Genomic DNA, 12490 nt, shown 5'->3' with positions numbered 1-12490 from the left:
TATGTTCAGGTTTTCAGCAAGGCCAGTTTCATAGATGTGAGACCTGTGCAGTTGCACATGGTCCTGCACTTAGAAGGACCCCACACCTGGTTTAATGATCTTCTGTTGTAGTCTTAAAATTCTTAACTTTTGACAAGGGGCTTGTGTTTTTATTTTGCACTGAGCCCAGAAAATTATGTAGTCAATGCTGGCCCTCAGCAGTTGCCTCCTTCCCCTGCTTCTCTTCCTAAGATGACATCTCAATATCTGAGGAGAAGGGGTATCGTGATGGATCTTCACAAACCTGAGAGAAGAGCCTCCTAGCCTTATGGGGGTCATTGGCATACATTAGGAAGCTACTACTGATCTCAAGACAACTACCGTTATTCATTGGGAGCATCCTGCTTGGTCAGGACCAAGTAACACCTCTGCATGACTCAGCCTCACCTCCACTAAGTTGTCTCTGGACTGTGGAGTCACTACTCTGTCCCTCACCCAGCCTACTGGCCTGTCAGTCCACCTGCCTTGTCGGGACAGGTTGGGCAGATGGCGCCTCGGAAGGCCGACTGGCTCTTGTCATATCAACTACAAAACATGGAAATTGGAAGCAGCATAAGAAAACAAACCCACAGGATCTCCTTCTACTTGTGGTGTGTAGCCAAGTTGTGGTCATGTCCCCAAGTTGTACAGGTGGACAGGACAAAAGTAAGCTTTCCAGGACCCCCAGTTTGGAAATGGGCAATATCTCCCCTCTTTGTTCTTATTATTACTCTCATTTTTGTAACACAACTTCTTCCCAAGCCATGGGGAGCAATTACAAGACACAAATCACTATCTTTTCTTTCTATTCCTTTCCACAATCCCCTTGACCAAAAAAGGTATGTGTATGAGGGAAGGAAGGAGACCTTTAGTTTCCTAACATCATAACCTCCTACTTCTTGATGCTAATCTTACGAACACTTAAGTGTGTCTAAGGGCGTCTTCCCTATACAATGGATGCCCTCTATGATCTGGATTTTCTGGGCTCAGCTAGTGATGTGCTAAATGGGAAATAAAGTATTTAAGCAAACCCCCTACCTGCACAACACCTGGCTAAGAGGTCAAGAGTTCACTTTCTCTTCCTCTACGTAAACCTCATGGCTCTTCCATAGAATACTTTGCAATAAAACATGATGCAAGAAGGAAATTCAAATGCATCCATTTAACATTTGCAAAGATGTTAAACCAAGAACATTTGTTTTGCAGGTCAGTTTCAAGTTTCGGTTTTTAGGTTCCTTCCCTTTCAACAACCCTATCTTTTTCTTTTACAATTATTGAGTTCATACAATATCCAGAGCAACCAGAAAGAGAACCTGCACATGACCATTCAGAGATGGAATGAGCTCTGCTCTAAACCTCCTGCCTGGATCCCAGCTGTACATCTCTCCCTGAATTGCCCTCTAGGCCCTCAGACTCAGCACCTCCACAATTGAATCCATGCACCTTTTCCCAAAACTAGCTTTCCTTCCTGACTTTTTTTCTTTTATCAGCAGTAGCAAATGAAGTTAAAACAGCAGCTCCCAACCTTTCCCAGCTCACAGCATCCTTAGTGTCTTTTTCATTTTTTTCACAGTGTCTCTAGACCAAAAGAAATATTTAATAATTTCATTTCGTAGGCAGTCAGGTACAAACAACTGTGTAAGTATGCATACCCTAACAACTTAATTACATTTGAAAAATAATACACATATATTTTTTAAATATTTTATTTCATCTTTAAATAACCACACCTACTTAATAATGAGATATATGCGCCTGCTGAGCACTGTACCACTTCTGCAACCCTGGAATCAAATTGGGCACCACCACCCTCATTCCCCCTGTTCCACAGTAATTTTCATGTAGTACTTGCTTTTTATTACAGCAACCACCAAAAACCCAGGCTTGCAAAGATAAAACAGCACCAAAAGAAATATATCATTATGACATTGACATTGTGGCCTACATGTAGCTCGTAGTTTGCATGATATACAACAGTCATGGAGTATAATTATGTTTCCCTTGAAATTTTTAAATGTCCCACAACATCCCCTTGTAAATTCACTGTGGTGTTCCAGGACACCTCAGCCACAGGTTGGGAACTACAGGGTTAGAATGATAGAGTGGAACATGATGTGATAGATCATTGCAGCAATGACCCCAATAAATCGCACCTCTTTGTTCTCGTGCACAAGAGCCAATGTGACTTAGTTTGGCCAACGGGACATCAGTCAATGTAACAGAGGCAGAGATTTGAAAACCACCTGTGCTTTGGAGTTTGCCTTCTCTTGCCACTGGAAGCCCTTCTATATTATGACACACCTGGGTGAGCCTCCTGGGAAATAAGACTTCATGGAGAGAGGCCTCAGTCATCTCAGCCAACCCAGACACTTGACAAAAACCTAAAACATCAGAGCTCTAGCCAATCTGACTCAGACCAAAAGAGCTGCCCACTGAGCTACAGAATCATAAACATGATGAAACTTTTTTTAAACCATTATGTTTTTGGTGTTTTTTAGGCAGCCAAACTAACTGATAGAATATTAAAGAAATTACACTTTATATACTTTAGGTGATAGAAAACCAATAAAAGAATAACTTTCTTTTTTTTTTAAGATTTTACTTATTTATTCATGAGAGACATAGAGAGAGAACCAGAGACATAGGCAGAGGGAGAGGCAGGCTCCTCATGGGGAGCCTGATGTGGGACTGGATCCTGGGACCCCAGGATCATGACCTGAGCCAAAGGCAGATGCTCAACCACTGAGCCACCCAGTTGCTTCAAGAATCACTTCTTAATTAAGTTGAATAGAGTGGCATCTGGGTGGCTCAGTCAGTTGAGCATCCAACTCTTGGTTTTAGCTCAGGTCACGATCTCACGGTCATGAGATCAAGCCCCACCTCAAGCTCCACACTCAACAGGGAGTCTGCTTGAGATTCTCTCTCTCTCTCCCTCTCTCTCTCTCTCTCCCACTTCCTCCTCCTGCTTGTGTGTGCTCCTGCACACACACATACATGTTCTCTCTCTAGCACATGCATATGCACATGTGCGCTTTAAGTAAATAAATCTTTTTTAAAAAATTAAGTTGAGTAGAGTGAAAATGAATGAACATGATCATTCAATTGTCTCTTCAGAATTCTCTTAGAAATAACTTGTGATTTCCAGGCTTAGAGCCTCAGGAGCAGAACCTCAAGTTCATAAACATTTTAATTTTATTATAAATAAGATTAGCAAATTGACTCCCTTTGTTTGAACCACAGCTTCTACAATTATAATGTAAGTGATCATTAATCTATAAAGAAGCCTGTTTGTAAAGGAAAATGTGAATTTTAATTGGATTGTCAAAAAAAAGTGAATGGATATCTTGCTGCAAAATACAAGAATGGCCCATTCGACCATAGTTCTGACTGCTTACCACTTTAACCACAGTGGCTGAAACCCAACAGCAAACCCAGAACCAAATGAAAATGGCCTCACAGCAGCAGAAATGCGTGTTACAAGATACGAAGTCTTAATGCTAACCAGAGCCCTTCCTTACCAACCAAATGCTAATTTAACATAGCAGGGTCTCAACCAGAGCTCACAGACCATATAGATGGAGCAGTTTTCAGCAGGGGAAGCAGGCTGACCATCTAAAAAGCACAGACATGACCTTGGAAGTATAACCAGGAGCTGCTCTTCAGGACTACACGACTTAATGTAGTCAGAGAACATCACCATTTTACAGCACAATTTAAAATACTTTTTTTTTTTCCAAAGGATGAGACTGAGTCATCAAGAAAATGTTGAGTGTTTATGAGAATAAATTGAAAGCCCTTCAGTAAGATTTCCATCAAAAATAGCTAAGAAAAATAGCATAGGCCCTTAAGGTAGTAAATGCCAGCTCTCTAGAAACTTCACTTATTTGGAAAATTCTATTTCCCAGGAGCCATTGTAAATGATGGTTTTGGCATCTCCAAGACTTAGAGGTAATGCTGTGCATCAGCTCACCCTGGACTTGATATTATCTAACAGTTTTCTTCCCTTGAGTAGGAGAGTTCTCCCAACCCTCAACAGCACAAGGATGACTAAGGCGCTGGCTCTCCTCGGACAACGGCTCCAGCTTCCTGAGCAGGACACAGAATAGGGCAGTAGGGGAACAAGATGATTCTTGCCTCATTTGGGCCCCCAGGTGAGCATCTTTCTGACCAGGCGAGGTTCTGCTGAGAAGGTAGGAAGATGAAGCCAGTAGCCACAGACCACCAGGGGCCTCTCTCCCTGTTGAGAGGCATCTGTGTAATGAAGATGTGCAGCTGGGAAAAACTGACCCAATTCCGGTTCTCCTGCCTGAGACCAAGACTCTGCTCACCCCATCAGGGAAACTCCCTCTGAGACAAAAGAATAAGGGAAAGCACACACCAGCCACCATAAACACTAAACACAGCCATAAGTACAGCCTATAGGCAAAAATGCAATTAACTTATTTTTATGTAGTTACAGAAGCTTCAGAAAATATAGAGGAGGAAAGAAAGGGAAAAAGCCATCTACATGTATAAATAATAAGTGTGTTCATGTGCAAAATGCTACATTAGAATCTTCTGCATTTATCGGTGTAGACATCCACAGAATCATTTTGAATTGCTGCATCATTTCTAATTTTACAGCCATATCCTTTTAATCAACCCCATGTTTTTGGATATCCAAATTCTATCTTGCTGTTGTTCTTATTTCTTGGGGGTGTCAGGAAGCCCTGGCTCAATACTAACATCAGTAGGGAGGAATCAGACAGATAGAAAGCAAAATATCAGCCCTATTTTTTTATAGAAGTTGGACGGAAGACGTGGATCAGGTGTGCAGCCCATGAGATTCCTAACACAGTATCTGGAGTTAAAGAGTTTCCTAGACAGGCACAGGTAGAGGGAAAACTTCCCCAGGGCGGGAAGGCCTTCCCTATAAAGGCTGCACTTGGCGGGAAGCCTATGAAGGCCAACGCTCTGCAGGCCGGATGATCCCTGACCACGACCAAACCAGTTGCTCCTTCTCCCCTGGGGCCATGTGCCATGCAAGAGGGGCTAGAAGTATCCCAGAAGCTGCTGTCCCTCCACACAGAAGTCAGGCCAAAGCAGGTGCCCCAGCCAATGCCCTTTCAAACACAAGGCTGTGACAAATATGCTTAAATGTATGCCATTCTGCATTTATCCTTTTTTTTTTTTTCTTAGAATAAATTCCTAGAAGTGAGATTCCCAAGTCAAAGCTAAAAGCATTTTTAAAGCCTTTCACACATACCATCGGATTGCAGGGAAGACTACAGATTTACCCTCCCAACAGCAAAGGATGAAAATGCCCACATCTTCACACCCTTTGCTACGGAGATAGATTAAAATGGTGTCTCACGACTGTTCTGGTTTGCGTTTTGTTACTAATAAAGCTAACATCTTTCCATATATTTATTGGCCATTTTTACTTTTTCTTTTCTGACTCCTTTGATATGCCCTTTGCCCATTTCTTTAGTGAGACTTTCATATTCTTATTCATTTGTAAGATGCAAAAATATTTAAACAAGTCACTCTTCTTAATCTTGCAATTGTGATGCACTGGATAGCAGTTAGAGTCATAAGCCTAACAAAGCATGATACTGATTTTGAGAGTGATCATTTGCATACTTATTAAAACGTTTCCTTATATCAAAGCAAGAACTTATTTGAGGGACAGGTTTTTGGAAAAGGTCAACATCTATAGCCCGTAGAAGTGCTTAGATTTAATATCCTCTGATATTTAGTCTACGCACTGACATTTTTATTTCAAACTTTAAGAAACTTAATAATTATTGATCCAGAAAATTTTTTAAGATTTTTGTATTTATTTATTCATGAGATACAGAGAGAGAGAGAGAGAGAGAGAGAGGCAGAGACACAGGCAGAAGGAGAAGCAGGCTCCATGTGGGGAGCCCGACGCGAGACTCCATCCTAGGACTCCAGGATCATGTCCTGGGCTGAAAGCAGGTGCTAAATTTCTGAGCCACCCAGGGATCCCCTGATCCAGAAATTTAAAATTTTTAAAAAAATTCTTGGGGTGCCTGGTGGCTCAGTTGGTTAAGCATCTGCCTTTGACTCAGGTCATGATCCCAGGATCCTGGAATCGAGCCCCACATGGGGTTCCCTGCTCAGTGGGGAGTCTGCTTCTCCCTCTGCCCCCACCCCTGCTTGTGCTCTCTCATTCTCTGTGTCTAATAAATATTTATAAATAATAAAAATTTTAAAAATTAATTTTAGAATTTATAACATGTACTTCATATCAAGCAAGCATATCATATCAAGCATATTCAGCACATGGAAATTTGAAATTTTAAAGGAAAGAAACCCTCAGAGTATTACTTGTTCTCTTTATTAAAAGATTGCCATCAAAAACGCCAGGCATAATCTAATGACTGAGGCAAGATTCACTGTTAAAATTATTGAACTCGGACGCTTAGGTGGCTGTCAGTTAAGCATCTGACTTTGGCTCAGGGGATAATCTCTAGGTCCTGGAATTAAGCACGCCCCTAGGGCTCTGTGCTCAATGGTAGGTCTGCTACTTCTCCCTCCACCCCTCCCCCTACTTATGCTCTAGGTCTAATAAATAAATAAAATATATTAAAAAAAAAAAAGATTGAACTCATACAGACATTTTAGAATTAAGAGGTAGTTCCCAGGATTTTGGTCCATAGTTTGCCAAGGATAACTACTATATGCTTTTAGGTAATACAATTAACCACTGACAGAATATTTTTTAAAGAACTTTTAATATTTTGTTATTCAAATTCCAGTCAGGGGGCACCTGGGAGGCTCAGTCAGTTATGGTTAAACATCAGACTCTTTTTTTTTTTTCTGTGATTTCAAAGAGAAACATCAGACTCTTGGGCAGCCTGGGTGGTTCAGTGGTTTAGTGCCACCGTCAGCCCAGGGCATCATCCTGATGACCTGGGACTGAGTCCCACATCGGGTTCCCTGCATGGAGCCTGCTTCTCCCTCTGCCTGTGTCTCTGCCTCTCTCTCTCTCTCTCTCTCATGAATAAATAAATAAAATCTTTAAAAAAAAATCGGACTTTAGATTTCGCTCAGGTCATGATCTCAGGGTTGTGGGATCAAGTCCTTCATAGGGCTCCATACTCGGCCACTCAGCACAGAGTCTGCTTATCCCTCTCCCTCTGCTCCTCCCTCTGTTCCTCCCCCACTCGAGCATACCCACACTCTCTAAAATAAATAAATCTTTTTTAAAACTTTCATTTAATTAATATCCAGTGTATATTAGTTTTAGGTGTGCCATATGGTGATTCAACATTTTCATACATCACCTGGTGCTCATCACAAGTGTATTCCTTAATCCCCGTCACCTATTTTACCAATACCCCCACCCACCTCTCCTCTGATAACCATCAGTTTGTTCTCTGTAGTTAAGAGTCTGTTTTTTGGATCACTTCTCTCTTTTCTACCCCCTTTATTCATTTGTTTTGTTCCTTCAATTCCACATGAGTGACACCATATGGTATTTGACTTTCTCTAACTTATTTCACTTAGCTTAATGCTCTCTAGCTCCATGTTGTTGCAAGTGGCAAGATTTCATTCTTTTTATGGCTGAATAATATTCCATCATATATATACACCATGTCTTCTTTGTCCATTCATCAATCAATGGACACTTGGGCTGCTTCCATAAATTGACTATTGTAGATAATGTGGCTATAAACATTGGGGTGCATGTATCCCTTTGAAATAGTATTTTTGTATTCTTTGCGTAAATAACCAGTAGCATGATTACTGGATCATAGGGTAGAGCTATTTTTAACTATTTTGAGGAAACTTCATACTGTTTTCCACAGTGGCTATACCAGCTTGTATTCCTATCAATAGCACCAGAGGGTTCCCCTTTCACCAATTTCTTGCCAACACCTGTTGTTTCCTGTGTTGTTGATTTTAGCCATTCTGACAGGTACTGAGGTGATATCTCATTGAAGTTTTGTTTTGTATTTCCCTGATGATGAGTGATGTTGAGCATCTTTGAGTGCATCTGTTGGCCATCTGTATGTCTTCTTTGGGAAAATGTCTATTTATATCTTCTGCCCATTTTTTAATTGGATTATTCATTTTGGGGTGTTACATTTTATAAGTTCTTTATAGATTCTGGATACTAATCTTTAAAAGATATGTCACTTGCAAATATCTTCTCCCACTCCATAGGTCGCCTTTTAGTTTTGTTAATGATTTCCTTCACTGTGCAAAAGCTTTTTATTTTGATGAAGCTCTAATAGTTTATTTTTGCCTTTTTTCCCCTTGCCTCAGGAGACGTATCTAGAAAGAAGTTGCACAGCTGATGTCAAAAAGGTTACTGCCCATGTTCTCCTCTAGGATATTTATGGTTTCAGGTCTCACATTTAGGTCTTCCATCCATTTTGATTTATTTTTGTGCATGGTATAAGAGAGTGGTCTGGTTTCATTCTTGTACATGTTGCTGTCCAGTTTTCCCAACACCATTTGTTGAATAGGCTCTTTTACTCACTGGATATTCTTTTCTGCTTTGTCAAAGATTAATTGGCCAGATAGTTGTGGATTTCAATGTCTTTGTAAGAGGTCTGAAAGTAATGGATATTGAGCAAATGGTAGTAAACAATGCCTTAACCAAAAAATGTCCTTAGTCATTCTTTGTGTTAAGAAACTTTCCATTATTTTTTTTTAATTTCAAGTCTTAACAGCAACATATATACTTTGAAATCTACCAACTCACTAAATTTTGGAATTCTAAAATTCTTGCTGTTATGCATTGTCCCAAAATACCCCATCATCTTTATATTTCTCCATAAAGTGTAACAATGCCTGCTAGACATCCCCATCATTCAATATTCATCGACTCAATAAACATTTTTAAGAACCTGCTAACAAACATTCTTAAAAACTTAGTGCTACATTAGGAGCTAAGGATACAAAGACAGGCAAAACAGTTCCTACCCTCAAGGAAAATGTGGTCTAGAGTTTACAGTCCAGCAGGAGAGAGAATCTATAATTTATAGTGGGAGAGACAGAGAAAAAGAATCCACTGTGGTATAATCAAGCACTGACACTGAGATAGCTCAAGGGAACCATCACTAATGGAGGCTGAAGGAATCAGAGGAGGCTGCCAGAAGGGAGTGATGAGTCACTGAGTCCTGGAGAATGAGCAGGTTCTAGTCAGAGGAAGAGAAAAAGGGTGAATCAGGTAATATGTGGAGGTACAGAAGCATGATGCATCACAATGAAGAGAACTAGTAGTATAGGAGTTAGGTTCGGATAAAGCATAGCGTGGGGGTGGGCCCTGCAATGGTGAGAGATTGTCCTATAGAAGGAATATTACATCTTTACATCTCAGTGAACGCTGACAAAAGTTGATGAGGAAAGGGCTGTTCTCATCCTCCTCCCCCATTTCACAGTTAAAGAAATAGAAGCCCAGGAAGATTAAGTGACCCACCCAAGGTCATATATTGTAGAAGTGGCTACCATAAAATTTCAACTTAGAAATTCTGATTCCAGGGCCTAGGCTCATCCACTAGTCATGAATGGATTTTATGCTACACTAAGGAATTTAAATTTTATCCTTTGTGGACACTTTCAGCAGATACCCCTCAAGCTCTGACTTGTCTACCACGCAGGTGCTTCAGAAGGACTGCTTAGTTACCGGCCTGCTTCACCAGCTCTCCTCTCCTCTCCTCTCCTCTCCTCTCCTCTCCCCCCTCATCTCTCTCCTTTCTCTCTACCTTATTCTCCAGCTTCAGGCCCTGATTCCAGGAGGCTTTTTTGTAGCAGTTGAAAAGATTAGTCTGAAATTTATATAGAACTAAAAAGAACATATAATTGTCAAAACAGCTTTAGAAAAGAAAAAAGTTGGAGGACTTATGCTATTTGATGTCAAGATTTGTTATAAAAGAATCTATAACAGAGCCATAAAGATGGACACCCAAATTACACAGGGACAAAATATGTAGTATACTTGCCTGGGATAACTTGGCAAGCAGAGCACATGCCCGCTGAGACTGTAACTCTGGGGCAAGTGCTTGGCAGGAAAATAATTGTGGGTTCATTTTTACTTTGTATGTCAGGCAAAGTATTATAAGAAATGAACTCAGGAAACAATTAGCCAGTTTGCAAGCAGAAACTGAGGGTCCGGAAATTGGGGGCCTGACTAGGAAGGCCATATGAAAGCTACTAGAGCCCAAATTTTAAGACAATTACAAAAAAAAAAATTGAACACAAAAGCCCATTAAAAAACCTAGCTTTGTTCCTGCCATTGCGGCTAACAAAGTTAGTTGTGTTGGGACTTGGGGGTGAAGGTCCTGACTGAAGACATAGGATTATCTCCCACTGTCCCTGATACCAATGTGAAACTTCCAACCACCCATCATCATTAGAGAAAACACAGTCCTGATGCAAAGGAATGTGGATCAGAGAAAAGGTATTCAAGGGCCATGCCACTCTCTGAACCGTGGACAGTGCAGCAGCATCAATCTCCCAAAGTGCTCATGCAACAAGATGGACAGAAAAAGGGCCTTGCTCTCGTTCTTGAAATGTTCATATCCAGGTGAACTTCATCCCTAAAGGATGTGCTGAAAATCCATGCTCCAGAAATATATGTAACTTCTCTTGGAACTGGGCTTCTAACAACTTTTATGTATGCCAACAAAAGCACTGTAAATCAGGCTTTTTCTAAGAAAAAGTGCCCAAAGGTTCAGTATGCTTGGTTACTAGTATTCTTGGCAGCATCTTCTGTTCTCTTTCATTTTCAGTCACTTTATTACAACTTAATCTTTGTAAATCCTACTTTGGGTCATTGGAGCTTCTGGGAAGTACTTTGGATTATTGGAATTACAGTCTTCATTCTGAAAGTCTTTTTCATAGGCTTGAAATGCCTTATTTTATTGGTACCTTCTTTTATGATGCCTTTTAAATCCAAGGATTACTGATATGCATTCTTAGAAGAATTGTGTCAGCATAAATGAATTTTGTTCCCATATCTATTTGGTTCTATTACCTTATTAACTACAGGGAGTCTGGCAATATAACTAGAGTCTTGGGATAATAGTAGCTTTTTTCTCCTTCATTCTCAAGTTTTTGGATTTTCTTTTGAAAATCTGAGGCCTTTCAGACAAGTTTTTGTGAATATTTTTTACATGACCAACCTACAAAGCGACTTGTTCAGATGATATTTGACCAACATGTCAAGCAGAACTTCTTAAGATTATTTTTCCCATCTGTCAGTATATATTTTCCAAATAGTGCATTACCTCATGGTTTCACCAAGAGAATGTCCACTGGTCAGAACTGTGATTTCAGACCACGTTACCAAACGGAAAGGTAAGGCTATTTCATCATACATTCAAATATAATCAGGTCCTATGAGCTATGAAGACTACAAAATATTAATTGCAGTTGGTTACAATGACTATTGCTAAAGTCATTGGGATAGACTTCAGCACTAAAAATTAAGAAAAACGTTTCCAGGGACACTTGAATGGTTCAGTCAGTTAAGCATCTGACTCTTGCTTTTGGCTCAGGTCATGATCTCAGGGTCATGAGATGGAACCCCAAATCCAGTGGGGAGTCCACCTGAGATTCTCTCTCTTCCTCTCCCTCCACTCCTCCCCACTATGTGCTCTCTCTCCGAAATAAATAAATAAATCTTTTTAAAAAATGTTTCCACGAACAAGGGGTGATAGAAAGGAAGGTGGGCGGGGGGTGGGGGTGACAGGGTGACGGGCACTGAGGGGGGCACTTGATGGGATGAGCACTGGGTGCTATTCTATATGTTGGCAAATTGAACACCAATAAAAAATAAAAATAAATAAATAAATAAAAGTATAAAAAATGTTTCCAAACATTTTTGGAGCACTAGAATTAGATTTAAGTATTTCATTTACTCAATTCAAATGAATGAAAGAATACTGTTCTTAAAAATACATAATATTCAACCTAATATCTACATCAACATTTATCCTATCCTAATTACTTGACATACTATTGCAGTATAAAACTGTAAATGCATTTTCTTACTAATGTTATTAAAAACTGAATAACTAAATAGAATTAGTGGTTTCAGATGAATTCAGGTATTCTTTTCTTTTTTTAAAGATTTTATTTATTTATTCATGAAAGACACATAGAGAAAAAAGAGGCAGAGAAAACAGGCAGACAGAGAAGCAGGCTCCATGCAGAGAGCCCGATGCAGGACTCGATCCCAGGACCCCAGCACCACGCCCTGGGCCAAAGGCAGGTACCAAACCACTGAGCTCCCCAGGAATCCCCAGTTTTCTGACAATGTTTCAAAATGAGGAATATTTTCTATAATAAAATATATCTTTCTCCAAAATCTCAAAACTTCTTAAATTTTTCATATAATTTTTACTTGTAATAAGATTTTCTAAGTAAATATTAATTTACTGAGGATAAGTTTTAATATTAATTACTCTTTGAAATATGATTATCAATAAAAATAATATAAATTGTTTGAAAT

The 12490-nt window shown here is 39.9% G+C and overlaps 1 pseudogene; it reads left to right on the top strand.

Annotated features, from left to right (window-relative positions):
- The first annotated feature begins 525 nt into the window (after positions 1 to 525).
- LOC140637736 (E3 ubiquitin-protein ligase RNFT1 pseudogene) lies at positions 526 to 11366 on the top strand (annotated as a pseudogene).
- Positions 11367 to 12490: the final 1124 nt, after the last annotated feature.

Source organism: Canis lupus, chromosome 8, assembly GCF_048164855.1.
Source record: "Canis lupus baileyi chromosome 8, mCanLup2.hap1, whole genome shotgun sequence".
Lineage (NCBI taxonomy): Eukaryota > Metazoa > Chordata > Mammalia > Carnivora > Canidae > Canis > Canis lupus.
The sequence above is the reverse complement of the archived record's forward strand: the minus strand, read 5'-3'. Positions and strand labels throughout refer to the sequence as shown.